The sequence below is a fragment of the Gossypium hirsutum genome, chromosome A03 (genome assembly GCF_007990345.1).
Source record: "Gossypium hirsutum isolate 1008001.06 chromosome A03, Gossypium_hirsutum_v2.1, whole genome shotgun sequence".
Lineage (NCBI taxonomy): Eukaryota > Viridiplantae > Streptophyta > Magnoliopsida > Malvales > Malvaceae > Gossypium > Gossypium hirsutum.
In genome coordinates, this window is record NC_053426.1 from 4065898 (window position 1) to 4083998 (window position 18101).

The window sequence follows — 18101 nt, forward strand, 5'->3', positions numbered from 1 at the left end:
ACCAAACGGGCCCAACCAAATTGGCCCGGTGATTGAGAGATTAAAAGCCCATCTCAAGAGCCTGATAGAAATGGGAAGTGTTCTAGAAGATATAATTATGGAATCTTAGAGTTCTATTTGTATATAGCTGGTTACATAAGCTTAGAGTTCTAATTGTATTTAGCTTTTAATTATAGCTATTGATATACTGTGAGGCTCAACTATAAATAGAGACCTCTTTGCTCATTGTATAGGCGCGGAGTTATTAATAAGAATTTTGAGAGTATTCACTCAAACTTTTCTCTCAAGTGTTCTTGCTTTTGTTCATCTTTCAAGGCTCGTTCTTACTTCGTTCTTCTGTTGTTCTTCGTGGAAATCTTAAGGGAATTCTATTGAATCCTTTATTGTTGCAAGTGAAGTTGACTTGGGCGTTTTTGCTGCTGAATCTTTTTTTTGTTACAAGTTAGGCTGACTTAGGCATTTTGAGCAGAGAAACTGCCTAAGGCCGCACGGATCGCGTGGGAAAACTCTAAGTCCGTGACAGTTGGTATCAGAGCTAAAGTTCGAAGCCACCGTTGAAAGATGTCAAAAGAAGTTGAGGGAGTGGAGACCCGTGGGAGGGCTAGGAAAGCCAGTCGCTCAAGGGACATATTGTCTGCTTTAGAGGATCGCGTCGTCACTCTCGAGAGTTCAATGGGGGATATCAAGGAGAGGGTGGAAGACGTTGATGATAGGCTCCATGATGGGCTGCAGTCCATGCAGGAGCAGCTTAAAGAGTATGTGACGGATAATATGAAACAGTTGACTGGTAGAGATGATGCCATTGAGGCTATGGTGGTGGCCTTGAAGGGAGAGATTGCGGAGCTCAAGGGTGAACTCACAATCTACAAGGTTGCCTTGGGCAATGGTGGGTTAGCGGCTGCCGCACCCAAGCCCAATATTGATGTTCCCAAGCCAAAAGAGTTTAAGGGAACAAGGTCCGCAAGAGATGTGGACAACTTTTTGTGGGGAATCGAGCAATACTTCTGTGCCAAAGGCATCACGGAGGATGTCACTAAGGTAACTACTGCTGCGATGTATTTATCTGACGTTGCTTTGTTGTGGTGGCGTCGTAGGTCCACTGATGTGAGACGTGGTGGGTCTGAAATCGAAACATGGGAGGAGTTTCGATGTGAGTTCAAAGCACAGTTTTACCCAGAGTATGCCGAGGATGAGGCTCGGGCAAGGTTGCGTCGGCTTGCGCAACAAGGCACTGTGAGGGAGTATGTACAGGAGTTTAGCGAGCTTATGCTCCAAATCTCAGATATGGGGGAGAAAGAGGCATTCTTTTCCTTTATGGACGGATTAAAACCGTGGGCGAAGCAAGAGTTGCAGCGCCGAGGAGTTCAAGAGCTCACCAAGGCTATGTCAGTAGCAGAATCACTTGCTGAATTTGGTGGGAGGAAAGACAATTCCAATTCTTCTAAACCCAGATTAAAGGGTAATAGTGGGGGAGATAAAGAAAGGCCCACTAGGAACGGCGATGGTAAGAAACCTTGGGACAAGAGAAAGAGTGGGCCTATAAAGTGCTTCCACTGTGAGGGTCCACATATGATCAAGGACTGTCCAAAGAAGGCCGCTCTCAAGGCTATAGAAGCAAAGGGGGAGTCCGATGTGGAGGATAACAACCTTGGATCGATACTAGGGGGTGTCGAAGATAGAATGAGCCATGGTTTGATGTTTGTAGACATCATTGTGGCCGGCAGAAAATTGAATGTACTCGTTGACACAGGCGCTTCTGATTTATTCATGTCTGAGGAGGCTGCTTGTAAACTGGGCCTCAAGATAGATAATGAAGGGGGTCGGATCAAAACAGTGAACTCGGAAAGTATTCCAATCAAGGGGGTTGCAAAGGGAGTGGATCTTCAGCTCGGCGATTGGTCAGGGAAGGTATCCATTAAGGTAATACCACTTGATGACTATGATTTTGTGGTGGGACTAAGCTTCCTTGATCAAGTTAAAGCTCTTATTGCCCCTTCGAGCAATTACATGGTGATTTCAGATGCGAAACATCAATGCATGGTGAAAGTGACAAGGAAGAGAAGCTTTGAGGGAAAAACACTATCAGCAATTCAATTTGCTAAAGGTGTACGGAGAAATGAAGTCTCATATTTAGCCACCTTGAAGATCGAAGAGACCGCTGAGTTTGTTAGTGAGACCCCGAAAGAAGTGGGACAATTGCTACAATCATTTCGAGATGTAATGCCTGCTCAGTTGCCAAAAAGTTTGCCACCCAAGAGGGAGGTGGACCACAAAATCGAGTTAGTATCCAATGTGGTGCCGCCAGCAAGGGCCCCCTATCGTATGTCTCCGCCAGAATTAGAAGAGTTGCGGAAACAATTGAAGGAACTTTTGGATGCGGGATTCATTAGACCATCTAAATCCCCATATGGTGCGCCAGTGTTGTTCCAAAAGAAACACGATGGGTCCTTAAGAATGTGCATCGATTATCGAGCTCTAAACAAGATCACCGTGAAGAATAGGTATCCTATTCCTCTTATCGCAGATTTGTTCGACCAGCTTGGTAGTGCAAGATGGTTTACCAAGTTAGATTTGAGATCAGGGTATCATCAAGTTCGGATAGTCGAGGGGGACGAACCAAAGACAGCTTGTGTGACACGGTACGGTTCGTATGAGTTCCTTGTGATGCCTTTCGGACTCACGAATGCTCCAGCTACATTCTGCACCCTAATGAATAAGGTACTTCAACCCTTTCTTGATCGTTTTGTGGTTGTTTACCTTGACGATATTGTGGTCTATAGCAAGTCGCTTGAAGAGCACGTAAGACACTTGAGGGAGGTGTTCCAGACTTTGAGGGAAAATGAGCTGTTCGTCAAGGAGGAGAAATGCTCATTTGCCCAACAAGAGGTGTCATTCTTAGGCCACATTGTGGGAGGCGGTAAGATCCGAATGGATAAAAATAAGATTCGAGCCATTTCAGAGTGGGAGCCCCCAACCAAGGTAACAGAGTTGAGATCTTTCCTTGGATTGGCAAATTACTATCGCCGCTTTGTCAAAGGCTACTCCAAAATTACCACTCCCTTGACGGACATGTTGAAGAAGGGGAAGGTATGGGATTGGAGTCCAGAATGTGAGAAGGCCTTCAACCAATTGAAGCAAGAAATGACGAGGGAGCCCGTACTTGTCTTGCCAGATTTTACGAAGCCTTATGAGGTACGTACAGATGCATCAGATTATGCTATTGGGGGAGTACTGATGCAAGATGGACACCCAATTGCTTTCGAGAGTCGAAAGCTTAACGAGACGGAACGTAGATATACGGTCCAAGAGAAAGAGATGACTGCGGTAGTACACTGCTTGCGCACATGGAGACATTATTTATTGGGTTCCAGGTTCGTGGTCCTTACCGACAATGTTGCCAATAGTTACTTTCTAACCCAGAAAAAGTTGTCTCCCAAGCAGGCTCGTTGGCAGGTTTTACTAGCAGAGTTTGATTTCACAATGGAATATAAACCAGGAAGTGCCAACAATGTTGCTAATGCACTTAGTCGAAAGATGGAGTTCGCAACAATCAGTCAACCTGATGGCTCTTTGTTGGGACGCATTCGAGAGGGATTGTCCCATGATCCTACGGCTAAAAATTTGATTGAGCTTGCCAAGGAGGGAAAAACAAGAAGGTTTTGGCTTGATGGGGAGCTAGTATACACTCATGGACACCGCCTCTATGTGCCCCATTATGGGAAACTCCGTAAGGAAGTAATGAAGGAATGTCATGACTCGAAATGGGCAGGCCATCCAGGGATGCATCGCACTTTGGCCCTTTTGGAGGATCGCTATTATTGGCCTCACATGGGTGCTGATGTGGAAACCTATGTGAAAACTTGTCTAGTGTGCCAACAAGACAAGGTTGAGTTAAAGACTCCAGCCGGCTTGCTTCAACCCCTGCCAGTCCCAGAAAGGCCATGGGAGAGTTTATCCATGGATTTTATTATTGGTTTGCCTAAGTCTGACGGGTTTGCTAGTATTCTTGTGGTGGTGGACAGGTTTTCAAAGTATGCGACTTTTATTCCGGCGACCAAAGAGTGCCCTGCTGAGGAAGCAGCTCGGTTATTCCTTAGACACGTGGTGAAATATTGGGGAGTGCCACTATCTATTATCAGCGATCGAGATGGTCGATTTACTGGTCGGTTCTGGACGGAGTTGTTCAAGTTAATGGGCTCAGATTTGAACTTCTCCACGAGCATGCATCCACAAACCGATGGGCAAACTGAACGAGTAAATGCACTGTTGGAGACGTATCTTCGGCACTATGTGAGTGCCACACAAAGGGATTGGCCAAAGTTGTTGGATGTGGCCCAATTTTCATATAACTTGCAGCAAAGTGGGACCACGAATCAGAGTCCATTTGAAATAGTGACGGGTCAACAGCCACTCACACCCAACGCTGTTGTAACCCATTACACAGGACCAAATCCAGCAGCCTATAGATTCGCAAAAGATTGGCAAGAGAAGAATGACTTGGCTAGAGCTTGTTTACACAACGCAAGTAAGCGTAGCAAGAAGTGGGCCGATCAGAACCGAAGGGATATACAATTTCAAGTGGGTGACTCAGTCCTTGCTAAACTACACTTGATTTTACGATATACTGGTTTGCACAAGGGTCTTGTGCGAAGGTATGAAGGGCCGTTTAAAGTTGTGAAGAGAGTGGGCAAGGTGGCCTACAAGCTGGAGTTGCCACCAAAACTTAAAGTACACCCAGTCTTTCATGTAAGCATGCTTAAGCCGTTTCATGAGGATCAAGAAGATCCGAATCGAGGCAAGTCCGAACGAACACCGATGGGGGTAAAAGTCTCGTATGATCGTGAAGTAGAAAACATTGAGGCAGATCGGGTAATTAGACGAAAGTACCACCGACCACAGCATGAGTACTTAGTTCGATGGAAGGGACTTCCTGATAGCGAAGCAAGTTGGGAACCTGCTGAGGCATTGTGGCAGTTCCAAGGGAAGATTGATCAGTTCCATAAGGAGGATGCGACGAGGGCGTCGCTAGAACAAGTGGGGGAGAATGTCATGGGTCGCGCGTCGGTGCCCGCAACCATGACAAACTGGTGCGATCCATCGTGTTCGAGGGAGGTCATTTAGCCCAACCAAACGGGCCCAACCAAACTGGCCCGGTGATTTGAGAGATTAAAAGCCCATCTCAAGAGCCTGATAGAAATGGGAAGTGTTCTAGAAGATATAATTATGGAATCTTAGAGTTCTATTTGTATATAGCTGGTTACATAAGCTTAGAGTTCTAATTGTATTCAGCTTTTAATTATAGCTATTGATATACTGTGAGGCTCAACTATAAATAGAGACCTCTTTGCTCATTGTATAGGCGCGGAGTTATTAATAAGAATTTTGAGAGTATTCACTCAAACTTTTCTCTCAAGTGTTCTTGCTTTTGTTCATCTTTCAAGGCTCGTTCTTACTTCGTTCTTCTGTTGTTCTTCGTGGAAATCTTAAGGGAATTCTATTGAATCATTTATTGTTGCAAGTGAAGTTGACTTGGGTGTTTTTGCTGCTGAATCTTTTTTTTGTTACAAGTTAGGCTGACTTAGGCGTTTTGAGCAGAGAAACTGCCTAAGGCCGCACGGATCGCGTGGGAAAACTCTAAGTCCGTGACAGTGCGTGGTGATGGCGTGCAACGGCCAAGGGCAAGCCTAGGGGTGGCTAGGAGCAGTGGCAACATTAGGGGCCTAGTTTTTTTTTTTTTTTTGCTGAAAAGTTTTAGGCTAATTGGACTAGGGTTAGTTTTGGGTTATTGGGTTTTAGTTTGGGATTTGGGTCTGGTATGCATAAATATGAACTGTTTAATTTTGGACTTTTTATTTATTGGTTTGGTTCTTTTTATTTTATTTTTGTGATTTGGGTCTAGGCCAAAATTGGCCTATTACAGCTGCCTCTCTTTACTCATTGTCGTATAACGAGAATAGAGTTAAGACTTTAAAAATGACCAATTTTGCCTGATCTTGTCGAATTTTAACTTCTTGGTATTTTTCGATAGAATGTTTATTACTATAAATATCACAAACCAACTCGATTTCGAAAAATTTTAAACTTCTGCTATAACAATAAACCGTTTTCATAACCAAAATTTTCCAACAGCTTTGATTATGGAGACACATTTTGTTGAAGTGTTTGCTATTAGAGAGGTTTTTACATGGCTTAAATCTCTGAATTTTGATCGAATTATGATTGAGTTGGACTATTTAAGAGTGTTTTAACTCTTTGAATGCTCGAGATACTGATGTCTCTGAGTTTGGTCTATTGATTTAGGACTATTGAAATGTTGCATCTCAGTTTCAACATTTGTCTTTTTTCCTTTTTTTTTTTTTGGACACGTTGGAACACTAAAAAAGTCACTCAGTTGCTTGCAAGGGTAGCTTTATTCCATGCGAATCACATCGAGTGTAGTAGATTGTCTGTGGGTCTTTCTCATGTTTTAATTTTTGATATTATGCATGATGTTTCCAACGAAGGTGAACAGCTTAGGGTTAGGTGTAGACTAAGTCTTGGCTTGGGTTAGTTTGCTCTCATTTTTGTTCGATTTCGTTGTTTTTAAGAGATTAAATTTCTATAATAAAAATACAAGAACTAAAGTATAAATTTACCCATAAATTTTTTAGAGTTAAAGTGCAATTTTATCATTATATTAAATTGTAATTTTATAAATCTTAAAAGGGTTAAAAGACATATTTACCGTTTCTGGGGGGTCCAAGGTCACTGTTACCCCTTATCTACAGGTTGGAACTCACTTCATTACTTTTTTATCTATTAATATCCGGTGCATGCTTAAAAACGATTCACAAGTTGAATTTCACATTTAATAAATGAATCTTACATGAGTCCTACACATTTGAACGGTGATGATCATTTTATTAAATATTAATGAATGAAAAATAATAATAGAAGCCCTAGGGCACTTATCAATCTAATGATTTTACACGTTACTTATAGTAAAATCGTGCCCCAAAATCAATTTGTTGATTAATTTATTTATTTTTTAATTTAATAAAATGATATGTAAGCAATTTACACATTACTTAACTTAAAATCGTGCCATATATATAATAAAATGTAAAAACTTAACCAAAATTAAAGTTTGATGTATACAAGTACAACAAATCAAAATTGATAGGTAACATTTCAAATTACATTAAAATTTTTGTATAATTTTGATATTTATTGGATGGAAATTTTTTAAATATATATCTAGTTTAATTTTGATAAAAGGGCCGATGGGTCCATTGATTTTGCCTTCACTCGTGTCATTTGCTCTTTTGATGTCATTAAGAAACTCTGAAACACTGCTTACACATTGCACCGACACTTTTTAGGTTTGTAAAAGGAATAATATAACATTTGGTCCCTAATTTGACAACTAAATCTAGTTTGATACCTGTATTTTCTTTAATCTATTTTAGCATTTGAACCTAAACTAAATTCATTTTGGTTATTGAACTCGAAAAATATAAAAGCTTGATGACGTGATAGCTTTGTTTTAACATTATCCTTTTGAAAAATGATAATTAGAAGGAGAAATAAGTTTGTTTCAATAATCAGATTAGTGGTTAAATCAATGAAATCATCAATTCTTAGTTTGAGCACCGACCAAACAATAATTAAATAATTAATTAAAAATCTTATAAAATTTTAAAATGTATATTAAAAATTATAAAATTACCTTATGTTTATCCAGGTTTTGAGCAATTCGCTCAAAAATCAATTCAAACTTTATATCCAATTGATATCCCAACTAATTATCGATTTGACCAATTAATTTAATCTAATTCAAATAATAATAATAATTTATTTTTTGTAAATTGATATATTTTATGAATAACATTAATAATAACAATTTAAATATGAAATTGAAACATTTTGGTCTGAAAAATACGAAGCAGAAAGTGACACATCCGGTCTGCACCAAACAACCTTTTAAGTAATTATATCGCTTGGGAATTTGGGAGAAAATTTCAACATCGACTTTAATTTTAGACCCTTTATTTCTTTAAAATTATTTAAAGTTGAACAAAGGTTACTAATTTATTAGTAATTTCATATTTTAGTCACTCATTTTTAAAAAGTTTCAAAATAATCATTGAACTATTTGAAAGTTGTTATTTAAATCACTGGGATGTTAAGTTTTATTTTTTAAAGTCTAGCTAGCAAGCTTCAAGTGACGATTTGATAGTCGGTACAGTGAATCAGTACCCATCGACTAGTAAAGAAAATACCTTAGATCCAAGTCGATCTAATGGTTAGTGTCGAAGCTTGGAGAAGTTATTTGGGTTTTAGTTTACAAATTTATGACGTCCAAAGTTATTTCATTAAAAAAATTGAACTATAGAAGAGAAATGAGAAGAAAAACTTTCGATCGGTATAGGAGTATAAACAGAAAAGGCTATACAACAATAATTTTAATAGTCTAATGATTTAAATAAAAACTTACGAATAACTTAGTAACTATTTTGTAACTTTTTAAGGTTGAGTGACTAAAACGTAACTTTATTAATAATAATTTAATGATCTTTATAGTAGTTTACCCATTATTTGAAAGTGTGACAAGATACACAAAAGCCTACCTGCTACAACCCGTCATTATCCTCACGAGTCCCACAACGTGCTAAACTTGGATAGGTGTCGTCAAGGAATGGATGGAAATAGGTATGGGGTAGATTTGCAGCACTGAATTTTCCGCATTTCAAAGCGAGTTTCTCATGGCTTTTGAGTTGCAATGCAATCCAATGCTTCATTTTAAACCAGGAAAATGTTGTTAATTAAATTTAGGGTTTGAATTGGACTAAAGAGGCTCAATCAAGGGTTTTTTTTTTTGACTTTTGAGGTATACATATGATTGCCGGTCACTAAATTCCATCCTTGTTGGTGTGTAGTTGGTTTCCGTTGACACCTTCTTTTGACTTAAACCATGCCTCACCTTTTTCCTTCTTCATGCTTAGGGGTGATATTCAACCGAGCTGAGCTTGATTCAAAATCTGAAGTTCGATACTTTGCTCAAGCTTGACACAAGATATGGTCGAGCTACTCAAGCTCGAATAACAAAAACCCTTAAATGATAGCAATACAAAACGCAGAGTCAAATAATGATGAAAAAAAGGGCTGTAACTTTTATGGGATACAAATTTCTATACAACATACTTGTTTGGTTCCCTAATGAGACTATCTCAAAAACTCTTGCAAAAAGAATTGGAGATTTGGGACAGATAAATTAAGACAAAAGAATAGTAAAAGACAGTGATTTGAGCATAAAAAAATTAAACAAAAAAAGAAGCTAATCCCTAAAAATAGTCCAACTTTATTCACTATATTTCACTAAATTCACCTTCCTTACATACACCCACATCCACCTCCATTGTTCTTGGCTCCTTTGTTTTCATCACCCTACAACAGTTTCTTCTCGGTGACTGCCAAATAAAAAACCCGAATTCGATGTTAGTAAGAGATTGTAATTGATCTTTGATGCAAATTGTGAATAAAAAGCAACTTACTCTATTCCATAGATTCGGGTCAGGTTTCTTGTAGACGATCACCATTTGAAGATTGTTAGGATCAGCCATTTTCCATCTGCAAGGAGGATGAGGAACACGGTGTCGATCATATTTGCTCACGGTTGTGTTCAGTTTGGAATGCATTCCGACGCTCGACATGTAAAACACGAAAGGCTTTTGGCAAGGGTTTCGGCTAACAGGGCGGGTGTTGAATGAATACGCTGTGTAATCTGCTCTTTTATACCAATTCAAGAACGTTCTCGAAGGCATTTCTATCTCCCTTGGAGAAAAGATTCCTCTAAAAACTTGAATTGCGAAACCCCATGAAACCGATATGGTCCAACTTCTTGTTTTGTCGTAGCAGATGGATTGTTGCATGATCCCGGCTGAATCTAGCTTTGCAGGCAACATAAGGTGATTAAGAGCTTGAACCCTGGTCACATTGGGGTAAATAGGCTCGACGACATCAAGGTGATGCAGCGATACTAAAGGTGTTACAGGGTGTGCAGCAAGTAGCCCGAACAAGTTCCCATACACGTCGTACTGGTATCCATTAACCAACAAAAAACACATAATCAGAGATTGATTTTTCAATTACAACAAACATCTACAAACGCATACACCTAGATAATGTGGGTTCGATGTTCAAGCCTTATACATAATACATATCATCTCGAACTCGTAATTAGTCAGATAACATCATCGATGTAGGGAAGCGATGAGTTTAGCCCCCACCGAGTACTATTGTCGATAATTGGCCCAAAAAATCCAATCACACCATGGGAGGATTCGTTGCCTCAAATGCACTAGGCTCCACCAGGTAAACACAATACAAGACGTTTCTCCCACCCAAAAGACCCACAAACACGTTCTTTTCCTGTCCAACATATATCGATATAATATACGATTCTTCAAATACTTCAACATATATCACACAGATGGAAGATGGATGTTCCCACACTAAAAGGAGCGTGGAAACCACGTGCTATAGTAGCGCTTGGGGAAAAAACCAAGAGACCAAGGTCTAAACACTACAAAACAGTGGGTCCCACCTCCTCATCATCTACCGCTGAAATTTCCCGAATCTGAAATTTAACCAATCGGGAACTGGGATTGCACTGTTCATTAACTTAATCACGATTAACTTACTCTAAATCATGATTAGAGGTGAATATTTAGATAATTAATTAAAACCCATAGCATAAAGGATTGCACTTTAACAATAGGAAAAAAGTGACAAGACTGAGTCACCTACCTGGTGAAAACCGAGTTCCTTGGTGAGTGGGACACCGAGTTCAGCCATACAAGCTTGCATTCGATCATCGGAGCCGTACAATCCCGGGTACCTTTGAATACACCGGTCTTGCATCTTCGACAAGGCCTTGGCTAAGGGGTAGCTAATGGCGAACCCACCGCCGCCGTAAGCCATACTGTAAGAGAAAAATATGTTCTGGATATGGGATTCCGATAAGCTTCCGATGTAATAATACTGAGTGTGGTCGTATTTCCTCAAAACCCTAATGAGATTCTCGGTGATGAAGACGGTGTCGTCGTCACCCATCACGAACCACCTCACGTTATCCATATTCATACTCAACGTCTCCGTCACGATCCGCGAGATCCGAATCGCTGACCGGTGACCCTGCGAGTTCGTATAATGGAATTTCGAAGTGTCGCTGGAGAACCGGACCGGCGGTAGGGTCCGGTTATCTTCGGCAGAGTATTTCACCCGATTGTCCAGCCAAACCACACCGCGCATTCGGTCCGGTTTGTACCAAATCTTGATGTACTCTTTCCTCTTTTGCCATAGCTTAGAAGAAGCCGCGATCCCAAAACGACGTCGTGGATCTCCGTCGGCCTCCATCTAGGCGGAGCTTTAGGCATTCGTAATAAACCCACTTGTTTTTCTCTAGCATCCCGATGTGGGTGAAGAGACGCCTTCTCCTTCGTCATCTCCGCCGTTCGGTTAGGATTTAATAGAGACCGATGAAGCGATGAAGTGAAAGGGATATCATCGTAAGAATCTTCAGCCGAGCTCGCTAATAGCTTAAGAGTGTAAATAACATAAATAACCGAAACGAAAAGGATTAACCACACCATAAGCTTGGGAATGGGTCTTGACGATGACCCATGAACAAGTGGGTTCCCCGATGAACTCCTCATTTGAATCGGATCCCACACTTCTTTCTCTGAATCTTTCTTCGACTCCTTCATTCTTAAAAATTTAGACTTGTTTTGCATGTAAACAAATAAGTGAACAACTTTGATTAGATTCAGTGACAAAATGTACCCAAAAAAGGGAAAAATCAAATCAAAATTTAGGGTTTTCAATGAAGAAGATAAAAGATTGGTTCTTGTTGCTGCTGCTGCAGAGGAGTAAAGTAGAACGCTTGCATTGTTGCCACCTCATCACTTCAATAAGAACATCACCATTCTCACCAAGCAATTTAAAAATATTTTATCTTTTATTCTTTTTGATTTTTTTAAATTTAATTTTGGAATGTTTTAGGGATATGAAAAAGGGTCTTTTTAGAGTGTGATTAAGGGAGATATGAAAAACCATGTGAGCGAGTTAAGATGGTAGGGGTACAATGGTCCAAGATTTTGGAGATAGGGAAATGTGAGACCCACACCTTGTTTTAAGGGTTGGAAAATAACACGGATCAGCCGACAAATGGATGTAGAAAATGCCAAGGAAATTTTACAGGGGTAAATTTGCTAAATTAGGACAATTTTACTCTAAATGTTCAGAACTGTAAACTAGAGAACAAAGATTTATTTGTTTTTCTTTTTTACGTGCAAACTTTGCAAGATAACCTTTTTTGGGGTCTTTTTACCTACCTTAGAGGTCCTTTCATTACAAGGATTTTATCAAATTAGTCCTCTATTGTTTCATTTTTTTACTGTTAAAAATAATTAAATAATGTCAAATTGGAATAGAGTTAACATTTACCGTTTAACAGAGTTAATATTTCTAAAATTTTTATGGTTTTATAAATGAAATCTTTGGTTTTGAATTGAAAAGAATAATTTTCAAGATATTTTTTATACAATATATGTTAACTTTGTTACAAGTTGGACATATTTGATTCTTTTTAATATATGGACTAAATTGATCCATTTAATAATAGAGGGATTAATTCGATCCAGTCCTTATATAGAGGACCTCCCAAGTAGTTTAATTGTTTCTTATTATTAAAAAAAGGGTAAATATACATTTTGGGTACATGAATTTGGCTTCAAGGTTCAACTTGGTACTTAAGGCTTTTTTCGTCCAACTAGGTATTTAAACTTGGCTTTAAGGTTCAATTTGGTATCTAAAGTTTATTTTGGTTTAGGGTTTAGGATTAACTTAGCTTCTCAGTTCAAATCGGTACTTGAACTTGACTTTTTGGTCCAAATTAGTACTTATGATAAATGAGTTATTGAACCAATTTGAACTATGAAGCTAAATTCAGGTACTAATTTAAACCAAAAAGCCAAGTTCATGTACCTATTCGGAACAAAATAAACTTTAGGAATTAAATTAAACTTTAAAGCCAAATTTAAGTACCTAATTGGAGAAAAAAAACTTTAAAATCAATTGAGGTAAAAAATGTATAACACACCAATTTTGTGCAAATTATTATTATTATTATTTTAGTGAAAAGTAAACCGGTACAATACTTAGATTAAACTGCCAATATTTGATAGATTCTCTGCAAATAACTGCAGTCACTAATTCTTGTTAAAAGCCAATTTAGTGATATGGTCAACTTCTATATCCTCTTCTCAAGGAATATGTATCATTTCTCATTAAAGTTAAATACGTTTAATAAGTGCTGAATTAAAAAACCTTGAGAAGGCTATTTGAATAGCCTAAATAACTTCCACGTTATCCGTCTGAATCGATACTTTGTCCCAGCTCCTATTATACAGTAACATCAAGCCATTTAAGATATCTCATAACTCAGCATTGAAAACAGAACAAAATCCTAATCTCTTATTAAACCCAATAATCCAATCGCCATGATTATCCCTCAACACTCTCCCAACAGCGATTTCTCTTAAGCCCACCTTGACTGCGCTATCAGGATATAATCAAATTCAATTATTTCTTCAATGCTAAAAACGGAAGTATTCAAAGATTTTGAAACATTTAAGCAAAATTGGATAGTATAGAAAACAGGAAAAGATTCTTTTGTAATTGACCACGATTTTATTTTGCTTACTCAAACCTTAATCAAACTAACCACGTAGATTTCCCTTAATTTCAATTAGATATAAACGTAAAAAGATTTGTTTAATTAAATAAATTTTAAGTTTAAAATTTAATTTAATTATTTTTCTAAACAACACGTGACATTGCTTCATTTTTTTATTAGATTGGAATAATGTTATTTTTTAAACTTAAAAAGAAAAAAATAATGATTTTCGAGGTTTGGATTTGGATGTAAGAATAAAGTATTTTTATATTTTAATAATAATTATAGATTTTATCACATATTTGAGTAAATGAAAATATTTTATATTAATAAATATTATGAATATTTTATTAAGTGGATGTCCATCAAGATCATGATAAGTTTTGATGTACTTTAAATTCCAATAGTCATTAGAAGTATATCTCTACTTCATTTATACTTCTTATGCCTTTAATTAGAGACTTTGTAGAAGCTTTATAAATATCCCGATTGATCAATAAAATTTGTTCTCTCTTTGCTCTCGTATTCTCTTTATTTTTTACTTTTTATCTTTTTATTTTATAACACGTTAGCAACATGATTCTCTTTTATTTTATAATACGATCACTCCAAATTTGTTATTCAAGTTGTTGTTGATTGCCTTCTAAGGCTATTGCAATTTCAGTCTTCAATTGAGGCATGTGCACTATGGGTAATCATTATCAAAGAAATTTATATAATCTTTATGTGAGTGATGACGATGATTTAATGATAAAATATTCATAATAGTCACTAAATTATTAGTGAATTTAAGTTTTAGTAACTCAATTTCAAAAGTTACAAAATAGTCATTGAACCATTCGAAAGTTTTTATTTAAGTCATTAAGCTGTTAAAATTGCTATTATATGGCCTTATCTGTTCGCATCACTTGCACCACTCAAAAGTTCTCATTCCCTTCTTTTCTACAATTCAATTTTTCTTTTTCATGAAACAACTTTGAATATCACGAATCTGCAAACCAAAATCTAAACAGTTTCCTTCTCCGACCTCAATACTGACCATTAGATCGAATTGGATTTAAGGTATATTTTTCTACTCGTCGATAAGCATTAATCCACCATACTAATTGTCAAATCGTCACTTGGAGCTCGTTAACCAGACTTTTTTTCATGAAAAAAAAACACTTAATAGCCAATCGACTTATATAAAAACTTTTGAATGACCATTTTGTAACTTTTCGAAGTTGGGTGACCAAAACATAAACTTAGTAATAGTTTAGTGACATTGGGTGTGATTTACCCTTTAAATTAGTTATAAAAAATTTATGGCATAATGAATTATTTGGCCTTCAACTTTACAAAAAAAAAACATTTTACTCTTCCATTTAATTTTTCACTTTTTTTAGCCCTTAAACTTACGTTTTTTTTTGTCAAATCACCTCCAAATAGATGACAAAAGTTAATATTTTTTAACTTTGATGATAAAACATACATGTGGATGACACATCGATATTTAATAACTTTTTTAAAGTTTTAAAAATTCAAAAAAATTGTAAAAAGTATTTTTAAAAATTGAAAATCATTAAACTTATTTAAAAAGTATAAAAATTATATATTTTTTTAATATTTTTAAAATTTTAAAAAATAATTAAATGCTGACGTCTCATCCATATGAAAACCCACGTGTCAACAAAGTTAACTTTTTTCATTTATTTTAGTGTGATTTAATAAAAATGCAAGCATAAGGATTAAAAAAGATGAAATTTTTAATAAAAAGTTAAAATAAGTTTTTTATAAAATTAGAGGGTCAAAACATAATTATGCCAAAATTTATTTAACTCAAACTTCATTTAATTTAGATTTAAATCCATCTAAATTCAAAAATCATAAATTTTAAAATAATTAAAATACAAAAATATCTGAACTCACTCAAATATAAAATTAATCAGATTCATAATCGGATCCAAAATTTTAAAATCCCACAGCCCTTCAACATTTTTTACGCATACAGATATGGAAATGGGGAAGATCTAAGTGTGGGTATGGTTGCTGCTTTTCGAAGCTAATCACTTCCATATATATATATATATATATATATATATATTTATTGCATGGTCCTTCAACCATTCATGCATGTGGCCTAAAATTCTATTCAGACTTTCTTCCTTAATTTTTTATTTCTTTTTTGAGGTTTTGATATTTTTGGTAAATTTTATCATAAACAATGATTTGTTTGAGTTTTTAATCTGTAAACATATTATGGAGTTCTATGTAGTACTTAAATTATATTTTGTCTTTTATATTAAAAAATAGATAATTTAGTTTATGTACGTTAAATTAAATAGTAAATTGATCATTTCTGTTAAAAATTTTATTTATTTGTATTATTAAAAATTGACCTGAATATCAGAATAACCAGACAATGATGAACAATGATCTGTTTTTAACAGTTAAAATAGAATGATCAATTTACTGTTTAATCTAATACACATTAACTAATTTGTTTATTTTTTAGTAGAGGAGACAAAATGCAGTCCAACTCTATGATATTTTTACTGTACCTAATCTCACTATGTGCAATGATCATGAGTGAGTTTTATCCTAATATATTTCGATTATCTGTCCATTTGCATTTTATATTAATTTGATTCTATTTTATAATATAATTGTATTGTACTTATAATTATATTGTATTTATACTTGCTAATTTGTAAAAAGAATCTTGTTTTATCTCTTTTTTTTAATAATTTTATTATAAGTTCTGATCATATCTATTTTTTTTATATAGTGCCTAGATTTACTCGTAGTCTCTCCCCAGCTCATAAATAAGAGGATAATGCACTTCAATGCACTCGGATTCATGTCCTCCTACATTGACAACAATACTCATACCAATTGAACTAAAACTGAAGCGACTATATAAAAAATTATCTTAAAATTTAAAAAAAAATTCAAGAAAAATATTGTACTATAATTCTTAATAATATTTATTAGATTCCCTTCACATATATTGAATAAACTAGCATTAACGTATACACTAATGGCCACGTACTTCGTAAATAGCTTAGAGTCGTTGAGGTATAAACTATCACTAATCACTATATTAGCAATATCAGAAATCATTATAGATGCATTACCTTGATCAATCGTTAATAATTATATTTTAATTTTACTAAAATTAAATTATATAATGTCAAAGGATTCAAATAATCTCTTTGAATCGATGATACAGAAAACTAATCTTCATATAATCTAATCTTCCCTCGTCATCTCAAAATCTAAAACCAAATACTCTAAAATTAAAATGATCTGTAAAAGAAAATAAAATTAGGTACGCTATCACGACTTTCAAAGAAAATAGCAAATAAAACAGAGTGGACTACCAACACCATTGCTTCTTTTAGTGAAAGCAAACCAAACTTTTATCAATGTACATACTTTCACTCGATAATACTCAACAAATCTCTTTCTCCATTAAAAAAATCTCAAAGGTGAAAAAATTGTCTAAGGACTTCACTATTATTTCTTTTATAAATTTATCAAATTCGAATATGTCATATTCAAATGTCTATTTTATCATTTAAAATTTTATATTAATATTAATATTAAAAAAATAAAGAAAATTAGTTTAATCAATTGATTCAACATGTCCAACCGCTTGGTTCAACGATTCGTCGGTTAATCGATCTAACTTCTTATTTTAGATTAGTACCCTAAATAATTTTCAATCTAATCGATCAATCCGATCTGATTCTGAAAACAATAAATTTAACAATTAAAACACATGATAAAGTAAACGCTTGTGTAGCAAATAATATTATAATATCAAAATGGGGACACTTAAAATTGTGGGTATAGTAAAGTTTGAAAATTTGATGGGCAAATAATTGAAGAAGAATAAGATATTTGTGTTATTTTGTGGGATTGCTATATGGAATGGTACAGGCAGTTTAAGGTCTCTTTAAATAAACAGTGTGTTTATTTATTGTTAGTGTAAAAATAATAATGACGATAAAATTAAATATTATAATGATATTATATCGTAAAATAAAAAAATAAACACATCAAACTAAAAATAAATTTACCTTCAGAAGGTGGTAAGGCAATGATTTATTTGATGCGGCGTGAGGACATAAATTCAATCAATTTATCGTGCTGTTTTTTTGAAGCTAATCACTTCCATTTATAGATTTTCTTTTTCTGATAGAAGTGTTTATAGATTTAATATCATTGCTTTAGTTCTCCATGACTGGACCACCTAAAATTCTAGCCTCACTTTCTACCCTAATTTTGTAAAATTCTCTGCGTCGGTTTCTCTTTTCTTGTTCTTATGTGCGACATGAAGTTTTGGTATTTTTATGATTAAAAGGCCGATTTTGGATTTTCAAGTATTTAAATTTGAGTT

General features: G+C 35.5%; 1 non-coding gene across 1 annotated transcript; it reads right to left on the reverse strand.

Annotated features, from left to right (window-relative positions):
* Nucleotides 1–9129: 9129 nt before the first annotated feature.
* On the reverse strand, nucleotides 9130–12022 carry LOC107963802 (uncharacterized). The gene is made up of 3 exons (XR_005921106.1): nucleotides 10789–12022; nucleotides 9534–10076; nucleotides 9130–9449 (listed from the first exon to the last, which is right to left on the reverse strand). It is a non-coding gene; the product is annotated as an uncharacterized protein (transcript).
* Nucleotides 12023–18101: the final 6079 nt, after the last annotated feature.